Source organism: Saimiri boliviensis, chromosome 5 (assembly GCF_048565385.1).
Source record: "Saimiri boliviensis isolate mSaiBol1 chromosome 5, mSaiBol1.pri, whole genome shotgun sequence".
Taxonomy (NCBI): domain Eukaryota; kingdom Metazoa; phylum Chordata; class Mammalia; order Primates; family Cebidae; genus Saimiri; species Saimiri boliviensis.
In genome coordinates, this window is record NC_133453.1 from 61,635,133 (window position 1) to 61,652,791 (window position 17,659).

The 17,659-nt window shown below is 37.7% G+C and overlaps 1 protein-coding gene across 13 annotated transcripts in view; it reads right to left on the bottom strand.

Annotated features, from left to right (window-relative positions):
• Nucleotides 1–17,659, bottom strand: part of OSBPL6 (oxysterol binding protein like 6) — a 205,715-nt gene that overhangs the window by 103,165 nt on the left and 84,891 nt on the right. For all 13 annotated transcript variants that reach the window (XM_074399417.1, XM_039470018.2, XM_074399415.1 and 10 more), the window contains one exon: nt 10,267–10,461. The gene's annotated coding sequence lies outside the window, so the exon portion shown is untranslated. The remainder of the gene's footprint in view (nt 1–10,266; nt 10,462–17,659) is intronic.

Consider the following 17,659-nt stretch of genomic DNA (forward strand, 5'->3'; position numbering starts at 1 on the left):
AACCCTAAGTAGTCCCATAATATTTTAGGAAAATGCATAAACTAAAAAGAAAAAAAGACCTTGAAAATTGGTAACAGAGTAGATTTTAAGTGTTCTCACCATGAAAGAAAAAAAAAAAAAAAAGCTGCTGGGTACAGTGGCTCATGTCTGTAATCCCGGAACTTTGGGAGGCCAAGGCAGGCCGACCGCCTGAGATCAGGAGTTCAAGACCAGCCTGGCCTACATGGTGAAACCCTGTCTCTACAAAAATGCATGATAGCAGGTGCCTGTAATCTCAGCTACTCAGGAGGCTGAGGCAAGAGAATCACTCGAACCCAGGAGGCAGAGGTTGCAGTGAACCAAGATCACACCATTGCACTCCAACCTGGGTCACAGAGTGACTCCGTCTCAAAAATAAACAAACAAAACCAAAACCAAAAGCCAAGGGTGAGGTAATGCACATATTAATTAGCCCAATTCAGCCATGCTCTCATGTCTATATGTTTTAAAACATGTCGTACATGATCAAAATATAAATTCTAACTTGTTAAAGAAAAATCTAGAAATGTTAAAAAAAAAAATAGTTGTGGTGGCCAAAACTAATTGATTTGACTAGAGAAACAAAATTTGATAACACAGATGGTCCCTGACTTACAATGGTTTGACTTAGCATTTTCCAGCTTTATAATAGGTTGATCCTATCATAAACTGAGGAACAGCTATATGAAAACTTCTTCTCCTAAAGCTAATGTTATTCCTTAATCATCATCGTACATTCCAGAAGGTATCAGTTTTAAACATTAAAAGCAACAGCCTGTTCTTAGCATTAAAATTTAGCTTATGAAACAAAACAAAACAAAACAAAAACAAAATTTAGCTCATGAAAATCTTAAAATGCGAGTAGCTTAATTTTACCTTTCAAAAAAATGTTTCCCAATCAATATTGTATACTTTTAAGAAATCTGGTATCATGCATTATTTGGTAATGATGATTACCTCACTCTCTTTCTGCCTTTGAAACCAAATCTGGAGAAATATTCTATTCAAAACATTTTTTAGATTCTAAAAACATCTGGCTATTTAGGTTTTACCTCCTTTTTCAATTAGGTTCAAAATTGGTATAACCCATGATTATATGGAACAATGCAGTTCATTTATTCTAAGTATAAGACACCTAGTAGGAAAGTAGAACAAAATAATTGAAAGAGAAACTGAATCAGAAAATCCAGGACATGCAGTCAATGTACATGGGGCGACTGCTGATAATTCTTTGTTTTTCTGAATACTTCATTATTATTTGATATTTGAATAAAGTACTCAAAAGGATTTTTTTTTAAAGACTAAGCTCACTGTCAACTCTAAGATACTAAAGACTTTCCTTTTTTTCTAAAAGTTTCATAATTTTACTTTTTATATTTAAATCTGTGATCTATTTTGAGTTAATTTTATTAAAGTATAGAGTTTAGAGGTTCACTGTTTTGTATACAGATATCCAATTCCTTGTGCACTATTTGCTGAAAAGGCTATCCTTCTTTTTTTTGAGATGGAATTTTGGTCTTGTTGCCTGAGCTGGAGTGCAATGGTGCAATCTTGGCTCACTGCAACCTCTGCCTCCCAGGTTCAAGCAATTCTCCTGCCTGAGCCTCCCAAGTAGCTGGGATTACAGGCACCCGCCACCACGGCCAGCTAATTTTTTGTATTTTTAGAAGAGACAGGGTTTCTCCATGTTGGTCAGGCTGGTCTCAAACTCCCAACCTCAGGTGATCCATCCTCCTCGGCCTCACAAAGTTCTGGGATTACAGGTATGAGCCACCTGTGCCCAGCCAAACTATCCTTCTTTGATTAAATTTCTCTTGTGCCTTTGTCAAAAATTAGTTGGCAAAGCCTGGGAAGGGTAGCGGGGATGGGGGAAAGTGAGGATAATTAATGGGGACAAAAAAATAGTTAGAAGGAATGAATAGGGCCCAGTATTTAATTGCATAACAGGGTGACTATAGTCAATAATAATTTAATTGCATATTTCAAAATAACTAAGAGTATAATTGGATTGCTTATAATACAAAGGATAAATGATTAAGGGGATAAATGCCCCATCTTACATGATGTGATTATTACACATTGTATGCCTGTATCAAAACATCTCATGTATCATATAAATGTATATACCTACTGTGTACCCACAAAAATTAAACATAAAAGATTTTTTTTTTAAATTAGTTGGGCACAAAGAAAAGGAAAAAGGTAAACTAACTCTACTTGTAGGTTATATTAGACTGCTGAAGTTTAAGAAATTAAAATGAAGTATTTGAGGTTATTTTGTTTTATTTTTCCTTCCCCCCTCAACCTAAAATGAAGTATTTTTAAAAGGCAGAATTTGTCTAGTTCAAAATGAGCAACAGGACAAAAGTCCAGAATGGAAGAGAATTCAGGTAACAGTTTCTCCCACCCACCACTCTCCCTGAAGCCCCTTTCTGTGTAAGTGTGGCTTCTTCATCTTTGTAAATCTAAGCAACACTATACTTGATTCAGTATACATTTTGGCATTTCTTCACCAGTTTCTTTCTTTTAAATGTTTTATTTTGGAATAATTTTAGATTTGCAGGAAAGATACAAAAATACTATGGGGAGTTCCCATATACCCTTTACCCAAGACTTCCTCCAGTTTTCACCAGTTTTTCAGAAGCTGACAAAACAAGACATTTTCATCTGAAACTTTAACTACTTACAGTGCCAGTTGAAAAAAAATAGACATTTGGAAACAAACTTAAATGCCAAAACTATAGTTATTGTTCAAATAAACTCTACAGTACTTTCAAATTTAGTATTCTAAACATGAAAAAGTCAGCAAATCACCCTGCAGTTCTCATATCGTGTTACCTCGGAATAGGCACACACCTTGTCACTTTCTAGCACAATGCTCTTTTCATTTCCTTTACAGCTCTTATCTCACATAATATTTATATTATCTGTGTACTGCCTTACTGTCTATCTCCAGACATCTCACCTGTCGTGTTTCCTGCTCTCATTGTTATAACCCCAGGGCCTGTAACAGTTCCTGGATGACCCAGTGGATACTCAATAGACTTTGCTGGATGAATGAATGAATGGATGGATGGATGAATGAATGGATGGATGGATGAATGAATGGATGGATGGATGAATGAATGGCTCTCTGAATGATCAAACACTTGAGATATAGCAAGGATGATAAAAGACACATCCATTTAGAAGATTCTTAGTTCTAAAATGTTAACCCTTTAAATAACTAGCACCAGCCATACACAATTGTAGTTTGGGGGAGCCTGTGTGTTTTTCCTTCATTTTTGTAGTTATTTCTTACAGGAGCAAAGTTTAGAATTGTTGCTTGAAAAGACAAACATTTCAAAGGAGATTTGTGTGGTTGGTTCACTGCAAAAGTAATTTCTGGCATTAATCATTTGCTATGCAAAGTGATTAAAGTAAAATTTTAAATGACCATCAAAGTTACACTTGTTAAAACATTAATTATTCTTCCGTATGTAAAAACACATTGGAAAAATAATTCACAAATGTTGGATTTCAATTTTATGGTCATTGGGGAACAATATATTTTGAGAAGACAGGTTAAAAGTTTACTGTAAGGTCTTGTACCAATCATTGAGTTTGGGGGCAAAAAAAGTTTACTGAAGGGTAGACGGTAGAAGGTGGGAGGAAGTGGGAAAGGATCAGGAAAATAACTAAGGGGTGCTAGGCTTAATCTGGGTGATGAAATAATCTGTAAAACAAACTCCACACATGAGTTTACCTATATAAAAAACCTGTACATGTACCCCTGAACTTAAAATAAAAGTCAAAAATGAAAGTTTAAAAGACAAAAGAGGGAATGGTCTAGATCTCCATCTTCCCTTCCATTGCCTACCTCTGAGATTCAGCTTCAAGAAATTAGCTGATTGTAGGAAAAAGATAGCAAGGATGGATGGATGGATGGATGGATGGATGGATGGATGGATGAATAGATGACAGGCAGGAATGAAAACAGAGAAGGAGAGAAGAAAAGAACAGAGGGAGGGAGAGAGGGAGGAAAGAAGAAAGGAAGGAAGGAAGGAGGGAACGAGGGAACGAGGGAGTGAGGGATTGAGGGAGGGAGGGACTACCTGTTCCTATATTTTCTATTAACACTAATATTCTCTCAGTGTCAAATACAACAAAACGTTTACAGAAAACAAAGCACTTGATCACTTGACAAACAAAGAAAACCATTCCAAAATAAGCATAAATATCCATTTATCAAATAAAAAGAAGCAATTAAAAAAAAAGAATCAGCAATCAAATGAAAACACTGGAACACCTTCAGTCTCTGCTTTATTTAGAGTGTTTATCTTTCCTGCACAATGATGAAGAGTGGACACTAATAAAGGCATTCAATACAGCACACACTGACTGACCATCCAAAGCGTACAAAAATCCCACTGTCACTCCTGGAACATCTGTGTATGATGCAGTGAGTTGTAAATAACTCAGATTATCTCGTGAACTAAAAATTTAATAGACTAAATATCACTGCCAAGAAACACATCAACATTAATAATAAAAATGAAGTTGGGGAGAAAAATTCATATTGTCTTCATACAGAAATTTTGAATGACCAAAAATAATAGTGATATTAAAAAGTAAACAACAATAACAAAAATACTTGTAGTTAACTCTTTATTTTGTAAGGTTTTCTCCATATAGAAATATAACAATAATTAGTAGTTGTCATGCTGAAATTATTAATTTGAAACTATTTTATGTGCTCAAAGGATAAAGTAAATAGATTTATAATGCTGTTTTGAACCAACAGTTTCAATGTAACAGAAAAAAAATACAAATATAAAATTTAAAAAATTAAGACTCCATAAAGTTAACTCAGGAAAGTCAGCATGAACTCAGATTTTTTTTTTTCTTTTTGGAGATATGTATTTTCTACCTTGTTTCTTGAAAAGGCATGGAAACACCGACAACTCATGGGAATGAGCACCCCTAGTGCCTAGACTACAGTTTCTAAATTCTTTTTCTTATGAAAAAGAACCAGGCTGCTTGGAATGGCTGATTCGTAGACTGGGGTATGAAATGCACAGGAAGAGTCTGGGGCAACTTGTTATATCAAAAAGTTCAGTCAAAGAAATTAATAGCACAGGGATGCTTTGGGGATGTTCTGTATCTTGGTCTGAGTGCTGATTATATAAGGTGTGTCCAGTATGTGCAAATTCACTGTGATTCACATATGAGAGTTTCTCTTTTCTATACATATACACAGGAGCCAGGTTGAAAGGGCTCCCAATGAATAAAGAAGGTTTTGTTTGAGCATCAAAATGAAAAACAAAATATAAACACTACAATTAAGTGTTTAAAACATAAGTATTTTTTAAAATCCATGAATTTACAATGATTCTTAAAAAAAAGTAAAGTTTCTCTCTAAAAAGTATAAATATAATTATAAATATAATATCGCCTTTTGAAGAAACTATAGCACCAACTCTGATATTGTCAATTACTAGGGAAATATTAAGCACTCACCCTGCCCTTCCTGTATGAACTGTATTTCAGGGCCACCAAATACTATTTGATAATGGAAGTTCTTTGTAAAAGAATGATAGCTAACAAATGTAGAAGGAATGATAGGATGGAGGAGGGGGTCACCATTTTTATAACCCCTAATCAAATAATGTATTCAGGCAATTATTATTGGTTAACAAAATTGTAAAGTTAAAAAAAAAAACAGATGGGGGAACTTCACAATAGGGGAACAGGATGTTCCTCCCTGAAACGTGGTCCAATGATAGCATCACTAAAAGTGGGGTAACCAAACAATATGTGCCTCCTGAGGTGGTACTCCATAAAGTATACAGCAAAAGCAGAATTCTTGCCAAAATAGTTAAATCTGAATCCAATCAAGCCTCTTGAGCTAACTTCCAAGTTGTAGTAAATTTGAGTAACAGAGAAAAAATTAAGTAACAACAATCAGCCAAACCTAGTATGTAGAATGTTCTATTGCCAAAGTGGCTTTATTTCAAAAAGTGAATGCCTTGAGAAAAGAAAGGGAATATTCTAGATAAGAGTTTTATGGGACTCAATAGCCAAATGAAATGTATGCTCTTCTTCAGATCTGGTTCAAGTAAACCAACTATAAAAAGAGAATTTTGAGATAATCAGGGAAATCTGAATATCCAATGAGTAGTAGATGATACCAAAGAAGTAGTGTTCATATTGCTAGGTGTGACATGGTAATATGGTTCTGTAGGAAAATGTGCATATTAAGATATGCCTACTGGAGAATGCAGGGGTGGGTATGACGTGATGTCTACTTCTAATCATCTCTGAATAAATAGAGAAGGAGATAGATGAATCTGAGTGTATACATATGGTTGTTCATTATGCTATTCTTATATAAAAGTATAAGTTTGAGATTTTTCTAAATGAAAGGTATTTTTAAAATTTAGAAAACAAAAATCGGCCAGGCATGGTGACTCACGCCTGTAATCCCTTTGGGAGGCTGAGGTGGGTGTATCACGAGGTCAGGCATTTGAGATCAGCCTGGTCAATATGATGAAACCCCCTTCTCTACTAAAAATACACAAATTAGCCAGGCATTGTGGCAGGCACCTGTAATCCCAGCTACTCAGGAGGCTGAAGCAGGAGGATCACATGAACTTTGGAGGTAGAAGTTGCAGTGAGCCAAGATTGAGCAATTACATTCCAGTCTGGGCAACAAGAGTGAAACACTGTCTCAAAAAATAAAAAAAATAATAAACAGAACAAAACAACATCCCTTTTTCCTACTATTTATATATTAAAACCTTGATATAAACAGTATACTCCTTTTTTTCCTACCACTTAGTTACTTACACAGTTATACTTTTACTGGATATGTATTCAAGGTACAATTTATTTTTTAGAACTGGTCTAAATCTTTCAGGTGTTTGGGTGACTCATTGTTCTAAAATCTCACCAATCAGATTGAGAAGGACAATGCACAGGTGAGAGCCAGCCTGGAGCACAGCCCTTCTCTCCAGACCAAGAATCTTCCCTTGCTCCTCCTTTGTTTCCATTCTTTTCAACAGGCGAGAAAGAAGTTTTGGGGTCTCACTCCTTTTTCCTGGAGAGAGGAGGTGGCTACTGGCCTGCCACCTCCCTTGTGTCCTTCAGCTCTTCATATTAAGTGATCCTTGAGCAGAAGAAACCCCTGCAACTTGAGGGAAAGCCCAGGACAGGAAGAAAGAGGGCAGCTGAAATGGTGTCTGCACTGCTAATTCATGCTGGCTATTCTTTCCGTTCCACTCCTTCAGGAGGACGTCTCATGACCCACAAATGATAAAAAGGAGCCAATGGCAGCTTCCTCATCATGTCAGGGTTGAATACTCTCTCCTCTTCCAGTTTTTGCCTAACCAGGTTATATTTGGTCACTGGTTAGTTTTACTTTTTTTTTTTTTTTTTTAAAAAAAGCACACATTTCAACCCATTTTATATGTCAATAACAGCTCCTAAGCCCTCCCTACATTTTTCCCTCATTTTTTCAGTCTTGGTTGTCACTTCCTCAGGGAGTTAAGGGAAATGGAATGCGAAGCTGATAATAGGAACTCTAAGAAAAGGAGATAAGGGGGGTTTCTGAAAGCATTTCTGAGTATACATGCACACACACTCTCTAATGCCTGTGACCAAAGAGCAATATAAACAAACAAATTTGTTTCTTTCTTTTTTGTGGGGGGCATGGGAGGAGATGGGCTCTGTGAACCTAGCAAACAAAATTTATGTAGAAAATGAGATACTAATCACCTGAATTTTCCCTTCAAAAAATAGTTTAGTTTCCTTCTCCTGGAGTCAAGTCACAACTCAGCAAATGTGTGGAAACAAATTTCCAGGTACTTTATTTCCATGAACTTAAACTTAATAGCAAAGGGACTCACGCATATTTCACCCCTGCATGTGGTCAAGTATTATGCAATGCTAATCTAAGAAAATCTATGAGATGAAGCAAAGTAATGCAGGCAGAAAGACACTAAGATACCCAAAATAAAAATCCCATCCATTGGCCTTCTTTCCTGTTTGCCTTAATATTTAAAAACAGATACCAATCAAGAAGAGTTTTACAATGTGTCTGATGTATCTAGGGGGGTGAAAATGGACACCCTGTGGCCTAAGTAACAGGCACTACCAGTTGGACTCAAAATACATTGTGGGAAAATATCCGTAAATCTTGTTTTAGTAAAAAATAATTTGCTAAAAATAAGAAGAAGAAGAACCATTGTTTTGGGAGTATGTCAGTACCCCGACATTTGAGTTTAGCTAATGCAGGCACAGAAATGCTATGACCAAAAGGCTCTTGGATTTGAAATGCTTCCATGGGTAAAGTATTTTATTACCATATAAACATTTGGTTCAGTATCAAATTGACAGAAACATTACTGAATGAATTTCACTTAGCAACAATATACAGCAATCCAAGATGGGGAAAGACAAGTTTGTGATTAACTATGACTCGCTGTGATGGAGGTATGTCTAATTCTGATGGCAAGACTTCTCACTGCTAAAAGTTCTGCACACATTACTGCTCACGGAGCCACCTTGGTGTCCATAATGAGTGAGGGGATAGAAAATGGACTCTAAATCCCTACAGGGGTCATTCAAAAAGAAGCCTACTCGGTGAATCAGTTTACCTCCCTGGAACCAAAACAATCAGATCAGACAACTGAACTCTTAGGTCGTGAAATATCAAACTCTGAGATGACACCCTCAACACCTGGAAAAAATGATGCAGAGCACATCACTGTGAAAATTAGATGTCCTAACTAAGCCCATAGCCTGAAACATCTTATCTTGGAAAAGTCTTCTTACTTCATAGGTAAGCCTGGCTGGCAAGTGTCAACTTCTCAAAGCTCATACAGTTTATATAAAATAATAAATGCTAAAATAATGGCAGAGGATAAATACTAAATTATTATATTACTTTTATGTAATATAGTACATAAAAGTGACTTCATATACAGAGAGCAGAAGAAATTGATGCTTAAAGCAGGACTCTTGAACCCAAAAGCCTACATGTTGCAGGCAGGTGCCATAATCTGAAAGATTGGTTCGGTTAAATATTTAGGGAATGCAGAATACTAGCAAAGTGCAGTCATTGATAGTAACAAGGCCATATTTTTAATCTGCCAAGAGAAGCCAGATATTTAATCTATCTGATTTTTATATGAAGTTTCCAGATTTTCAAATGTTTCAAATTAATTTTTTTATAAAAAGAAAATTTTTACGGCTTAAAAAAGTCTAGTAAAAAATCTGTCCTGTGGGCTACTTTGCAAGCTCTAATCTAAAACACACTTTTAAACAATAGAATAATAAAGAGAAAGCTTCTCATATAGCAATGATTACACTAAATTACTGAGCCTTGGTTCCTGCTCTACCAAGAGGTACCAGTCTATGCTAGGAAACGGCAGGAGTGGCATCAGGGTACAAAAGCAGCTTTCCCCAAATGATATATGTCTGAATCATAATCACCACTACCACCACCAGCCCTGTGCCCACGGAAAATAAGGTCTGACTAAGGATGTGCAGCTTGCAAAAAGCTCCTGAAGATTATTAATGCCACAAACTTCCACCTTGGCGATGGCTGACTTTGAAGAAGTAGGAAGCTCTGGATAACTCTGAGGGGTGCAGCTAAGTTGTGAAGACCACAAACTCACTATGCCTAAGATATCAAATAGTATATATCAAGTGGCTCTAACATAAAAACTGCAAATATCAAAGATGAGAAGGAGACCACAGAAAGTATTACTAGTACCACATTAGCTATTTCGGCCTCATAGGCAAAGAGAAAAGCTGACTGTCTCACTGTCTGCTATGGAAGATTATAAAAACTGGATGCATTTTAAGAATGTGTATATGTAGTCACATGTGGATTTGTGGATGTGCATATAAAAAAAAAGCAAGAATAACATTTTGGCTATTTTAAGATTTAGGTCTGCATGTTCAGTGCCCAAGAAGGGAAAAGAAAAGCAGTATCACATTACCACAATGCCAGACTACATATAGGAAACAGAAAATGGTTACCAAATATTTTCACATTTTTCTACTTCCTATCCTTATAAAAAAATCTCAGAACTTTTTATTATGAGGATTATGACATATTATTTTAAGATCTGACATACAAATAAGAGAAATAAAGAAACATCTTCCTGTGACTTTGCGATGTCTCACTAATCTTTTGATACTATTAAGCACTGCCTAATCTAACCCTGCTTTTAGTTTTAAGCTTGTGTTCTTCTAACTCACCTTGCACCTTGGAGTCAAAGTCTTCCAAGTCAGCTTTATGGTCAAAGCTGTTTCACAGTGGTTTATCCTCAGACGCCTGCAGCTTTTCTCCTTGGGACACGATATGTCTTTGACCTTGCTGGGGCTATCTTGATAAATTACAGGAGCAGCTCCTTAATATCCTTCTGTTGCTGTTTTCCCAGCAAGTGGCAGAATCTGAAAAAGAGAGATTACAGGCATATAGTGCATCTTTGCAGAACTTCGGTGAGCCTCTCAGGGGGACTGCCTATGGCCAATCAAAAAATTCCTTCCAATTTATCTTTTTAAGAGAAAGTTCACATGGTTACGTGCCTCAGCTTTTTATCTCCTTTGTTCACTTTTATATAACTTCAAAGACGTAACCACTGACCTTCTCAGTAATCAGTAACATTCATAACTTACATCTTACCCAGAGCTTGTACTATGAAAACTCTCAAGTGATACAGCAAATATTTCCTAAAAGGGGACAAAATATATTTTCCAGAACCACATTCAGCCCTCCAATTAAACATGTGACACCCAGGCATATTTAATGGTGCAATGGTGTGATCTCGGCTCACTGCAACCTCTGCCTCCCAGGTTCAAGTGATTCTCCCGCCTCAGCCTCCCAAGTAGCTGGGATTACAGGCACATGCCATCATGGCCAGCTAGTTTTCGTATTTTTAGTAGAGATGGGGTTTCACCATGTTGGCCAAGCTGATCTCAAACTCCTGACCTTGGGTGATCCACCCGCCTTGGCCTCCCAAAGTGCTGGGATTACAGGTGTGAGCCACCATGGGTTTTTAAAAACAGTAAGTGTGAAGTGATTTCATCATACATGCACATAGATGTACAATCCCTAGTGCCCTGATAAAGACCCATTAACAGCATCTAATTTGCTGTTGAAGAGGAGAATTGTAGCCAAATTCCTAGGACAATCCTCTAGCAAGAAGAATGGACTCTATACATACTATCAAAGAATATAGTTTTCAACTTGACATAATTTCTCAAAAAGCAAAGAAAGAGTATGCTATGGTTTGGATATAGTTTGTTTGGCCCCACCAAGTCTCACATTGAAATGTGATCCCCAACGGTGGAGGTGAGGCTTGCTGGGAGGTGTCTGGGTCACAGGGGCAGATCCCACATGGATAGCTCAGTGCCACTCTGGGGGATGAGTTCTCACTCTTATATTCCACAAAAACTGGTTGTTGAAAAAGAACCTGGAACCTCCCCTTCTCTCTCTCTCTCTCTCTCTCTATGTCTCTCTCTCTCTCTTGTTTCCTCTGTCACCAAGTGATCTCTGCATAACAGCTCCCCTTCACCTTCTGCCACGAGTGGAAGCAGCCTGAGGTCCTCATCAGAAGCAGATGCTTGCACCATGCTTCTCGTACAGCCTGTAGAACTATGAGCCAAATAAACCTCTTTTCTTTATAAATTACTCACCCTCAGGTATTCCTTTATGACAACACAAATGGATTACAACACAGTATTTTTACAAGATAATAAACAAATTCACCATAAGATAAAAGAAAAATATGACAAGTAATCCAAAGTGGAAGTTATTCTCTGATCCTGAAACATGACAGATATTTTTTCCTTCCAGCCATAAACCTCTCTAGCAAGCTTGTTTATTCACAAGATAGCTTTAAAAAACCACTCCCCAGGTTTGATTTCTTTTTTCAAGCCTATTCTTTCACTCTGTTTTAGTTTTCCTTTTTTTCTTATTGAGAAGGGGGAAAATGAACACACAAGCACATGCACACACACATATTGTAACACTATGACTTAATGAAACTACAAAAGATTTATGTTCAGCCAGCATCTGGTGCCATGATTGCTCCCTTAAGTACCATCATTCTGCAAAAGTTTTTGTTCTAACTACCCTTCCACTTCTTTAAAGAAAAAAAAAAATTCTACTGTGTTGTAAGACAATTCTGTGTACCTTGTAAGTCCTGAATAAAATTTAATTGTTGATTATGATGATGACATTGAATACTAAGGTTAAGGTCCATCAGGATTCTGTTTGTATGCTCAGCATTGCATCTTTTTATTTTCTGTGAACACTATCAATCTATGCTCTTTAATCTCATTTAATTATAGGCAGATAGAACATGAATAGTCAGCCAGAGAAACTCCCCTAGCAGGCAGGGTGTAGTGGCTCACACTTGTAATCCCAGCACTTTGGGAGGCCAAGGTGGGCAGATCACCTGAGGTCAGGAGTTGGAGACCAGCCTGGCCAACATAGTGAAACCCATCTCTACTAAAAATACAAAAATTAGCTGGGCATGGTGGTGAGCACCTGTAATCTCAGCTAATCGGGAGACTGAGGCAGAAGAATTGTTTGAACCCAGGAGGCGGAAGTTGCAGTTAGCTGAGATCATGCCATTGCAGTCCAGCCTGGGCAACAAGAGTGAAACCCTGTCTTTAAAAAAACAAAAACAAAAACAAAAACAAAAACTCCCTTAGCCACTTTTTCCTTGCTCCTTCCTATGATGAACTCTGCCAAGCTTTGGGAACGGAGGAGACACTAATAAACTAAGAGAAAAAAGAAAAGGCATGCTAAAGAATCCTCTGTGATACCCTGCAGCTCGTTTTGCTCACTCACCCCCATTCCTCTGTTCTAGTCTGATTCTCCATAAGTTGTTACCATTCTAAAATGGCAAGTGGGACGGTAAAGCAGAATAGAAGACCATGGGGGTAAGATTAAGACTTCCTTTTCTTCCCATTTCCTCCACTAAGCAGCAGCAGAGGGGAGGGATAAGACAGGTTGAAGCTCACTAACCATACCTAAGGAATTCCTCCACCCTCTCCCATCACATCACATATGCTGTGTGTGTTTGTCCTTGGCTACTGCCTAGGTAAATCAAACCTTAGCCTAAGGAGAATCCATTTACTTCTTTCACCATAGTCTTTGCCAATATAGTCTTCAAAATCCAGCTCAAAACTAAAACTCCCAACTCCTTCACCGATCTTCCCAGTTAAGAAGAAGCAGCTGCTGAGTACTTTTGGTCAGTTCTATTTGTGTGAGGTTGTCCTGGCCTTGCAGTTTCATGTGAGGACTGTGTCTCTCCTACCATACTGTGTGTACTCTGGGAAGCAGGGACTGAACTTTAATTTCATGTGTACAATTTTTTTCCTTTTAAAGTTCCAGGGTACATGTGCAGGATGTGCATGTTTGTTACATAGGTAAATGTGTAGCATGGTGGTTTGCTGCACCTATCAACCAGTCACCTAGGTATTAAGCCCCACATGCATTAGCTATTTTTCCTGATGCTCTCCCACCCACCAACCCCCGACAACAAACCCCAGTGTGTGTTGTTCCCCTCCCTGTGTCCATGTGCTCTCATTGTTCAGCTCCCACTTCTAAGTGAGAACATGCAGTGTTTGGTTTTCTGTTCTGTGTTAGTTTGCTGAGGATAATGGCTTCCAGCTCCATCCATGTGTCAAATACAGACACACAAACCAATGGGACAGCATAGAGAACTCCAAAATAAGACTGCACATCAACAACCATGGGATCTTTGACAAACCTGACAAAAATAAGCAATGGGGAAAGGATTCCCTATTTAATAAGTGATGCTGGGCGAACTGGCTAGCTGTATGCAGAAAATGGAAACGACCCCTTCCTTAGACCTTATACAAAAATTAACTCAAGGAAGATTAAGGACTTAAAACCCAAAACTATAAAAACCCTAGAAGAAAATCTAGGGAATACCATTCAGGACGTAGGCACAGGGAAAGATTTCATGACAAAAACATCAAAAGTGGCTGGGTACATGACTCAAACCTGTAATCCCAGCACTTTGTTGGGGGGCGAGGCAGGTGGATCACTTGAAGTAAGGAGTAAGAGATCAGACTGGCCAACATGGCAAAACCCTCTCTCTAATAAAAAATACAAAAATTAGTGGGACTCGGTGGCACATGCCCATAATTCCAGCTACCAGGAAGGCTGAGGCAGAATTGTTTGAACTCGGGAGGTGGAAGCTGTGGTGAGCCTAGATCATGCATTGCACTTCAGCCTGGGCAAGGGTGAGACTCCATTGCAAAATAAATAAATAAATAAAAGTCAAAAGCAATTGCAACAAAAGCAAAAATTGACAAATGAGATCTAATTAAACTAAAGAGTTTCTTCACAGAAAAAGAAACTGTCATCAGAGCAAATAGACAACCTACAAATGGGAGAAAATTTTTGCAATCTATCCATCTCTGGCAAAGGTCTAGTAACCAGAGTCTACAAGGAACTTAAACTTACAAGAAAAAAACAGCCCCATTACAAATTGGGCAAAGGACATGAACAGACACTTCTCAAAAAAAGACATTTATGCAGCTCTGCACACAGTTTTTAACTCTCACATTTACTGTGTGTTAGTTTAAAATGGAAATGTACAAGGTTTTGACCTACGTATATTTTGTAAGAAACCAATCTATTATTGTCCATTTTGCTATTAAGTGCACAAAAGTGTATGTTTTCACACATTGCCTATGAAATGTCAAAAAAAAAAAAAAAAACAGAGGTTTTGGCTTGTTCTGCAACTATAATTAATGTTCCTGTGAATATTCTGTACAACCTTCAAAAAGATAACCAAGATGAAGTGTAGTACCCAGTATAACCTCCAGGGAAACTGAGTACTCTGAGTTAAAAATTACCACCACATTATCAACACATAGTCTAGTTATAACCCATCATCTCTGATAGTTACTCAAGCCAAAAAAATGAGAAACATTTGTCTTCATTCAGCTTCAAAAGCTTGATTAAGACATACAGGTTTATATAGTCATATTCACATTCCAAATTTCCAGGTGACATATATTAAGTTAGTTAGAAAGCCAGCGTTCACTAAGTGGCAATTCAACCTTATTTCAATTAAGAAATTACACTGGGTTGGCAGGGCATGGTGGCTCACACCTGTAATCCCAGCACTTTGGGATGCCAGGGTGAGTGGATCACGAGGCCAAGAGATCAAGACCATCCTGGCCAACATGGTGAAACCCCATTGCCACTAAAAATACCAAAAAAAAGTTAGCTAGGCGTGGTGGTGCATGCTTGTAGTCCCAACTACTCAGAAAGTTGAAGCAGGAGAATCGTTTGAACCCGGGAGGCGGAGGTTGCAGCCTGGCAACAGAGCAAGACTCTGTCTTAAAGAAAGAAAGAGGAAAAGAAATCATACTGGATATTGTTTTACCTTGCACATAAACTGCATGCAGGGTAGAAGTCCAAAGGTGATAAGCGTATAAATTTCAAGTCTGATTACTGCTTGTGACAAAATACATTGATGATTAATTCTTAAAGCCATAGTTCACAAATATCCTAGTTAAGAAATATACTCAGAAAAAAGAATATTCTGTTTCTTTTAAAAAGCATACTCAAAATTAATGTGTGTGTGTGTGTGTGTGTGTGTGCACGCGTGCGTGTGTGAATGTGCAGGCGTGTGTTTTCTTTTCATACAGCATATCTGGTTTTAACAGAAACACATTTGCAATAGGAATCATGTTCTATTTAAACGTACCCTCTGTAGATCAAAAAAGATCCTAACATTCTCTTCCTAAGTCATTAATAAATAAAAGTTGTAAAGGTTAAAAAGGTTGACTTAAATAAAGTTTCCCACACTAACCAGTACTAACCAGTGGGTGTCTGTGGAAAATCTCATTCAGGAGAATTTAGTGATTTGGCAATGGTTCCTTCTGAATGGCTCATTCAGGAAGCAAATGATCCATTATCTTTGCAAAAGAATTTTTGCTTTAAGCTATGTGACTAATCCTCCCACATCTTGGATTTTGCCCACATGTTCTTGTCTAGTGCATTCCCTGCACATTGCTCTCCTTGCCCAAGTCCATCAGAGACCACGATGCATTCTACCAAAGATGAGATGGTCCTATGTAGCTACTAAGTAAATGCATATAACGCAAAATGGAGACAAGATAAAGCAAGCCCCAGCACTCTGTACAATAATAAAGATTCTTTAAAATAGTAAAGAAAACCAGAAGAGTTATCTGTGTAATCCAGATAGCAAAGTCTACTTCATACCAAAAACAAAACACAAGACACTTTTGATCATTTTCTCACTTAAGTGGGCTATGGTTTTATTTCAATGCTCATACCATTTCTACAAAGAGGGATTGGTCTTAATTTAGGGTTCAACATCCTAAACTGCTTTTCTAGAAAACTGTAGCCCAATACACAGTACAGCATGTTTTTTACTGTCTTGCCCACTTTGTCTGTTGCCACCACTAACTGCATTAGTTAGTGAAAAGATAATTGTTTTGCTTTTTCCCACGGGCAGCAATGTTTAGACAAAAAATTGATTTTTCTTTTCCTACCTATGAAAGTTTCAAGTTTACTGAGGTTGTCTAAGTCTGTGGAGAATATAGTTTAAGTGCCACAACTCAATAGGTTTTATGAAAACAGGTTGTGCTGGGGTAACTTCCTGAAGATGAAACATAAACTTCAGTCATTCTTACCTAGTAACTACTGTGGCTTTCTTGTTAAAGAGTAAAGAGCAAAAGACATTTAACTTCAGAAAGATATCTTATCTCTTCAAATCCGAGCACCAGAAAGAAAAAAAAAAAAAAAGAAAGAAAGGTATCTTATCTCATTAATGCTACTAGATATCAAAGAAGTGAAAATTCACAAGCTGAAACAACATATCAGAGTTTTCATATCCACCACTAAGTATCGATTGATTAATCCACTACAGTAAGTTAATTGTGTAGTTATTATATATAAACATTAAAACCAGACACTAAAGAGGATCTAGAAATGTAACAATCAACAAAAAGAAATTTAGAGTTTGAGCCCTAGATAACAGGAAAATGTGTGTGAATAATCTTTTTAAGTTACAAAAGCAGAGTATATGAATATTCATGGCATGAAAATAATAATTCTGCCTTGGCATTTGTGGGCTGGGGGAGAAGCAGATGAGAAGAAGTTCCTCAAAAGAGGAGACATTTGAAAGATGAGTCGATCAGGCAGAAAACGGACAGGTGGGATGAATAAAGGACATTTCAAACAGTGAGAAAAGTGTATGAAAATCAAGAGATGGGAAAGTGTAGTTCCAGTGCTCAGAGCTTAGGGGACAAAGGAGGCGAGCAGGGGAGGGGAAGCTGGAGAAAAGGTTTGGAACAGTGTGGAAGGTCTTAAATGCTGGTGAGAAACTGAATTTCACTGTGTGGGCCGTAAAGAACAGGAGCAAAGTTCAGAACAGGAGAGCCACGTGATTGTACTCCAGGGAGGGAGATCCAGCCGTGGAACAAACGGGAGGAAAACGGCAAGCAAGAACCTCAGAAGATCAGAAGGGAGGATGACGGCAACAGGAGGGGACAAACCAAGAACTAACAGTGGACAGGACAGAAGGTGAACCTAGATGTTCTCACATATTTCTTGTCTTAGCGAAATATC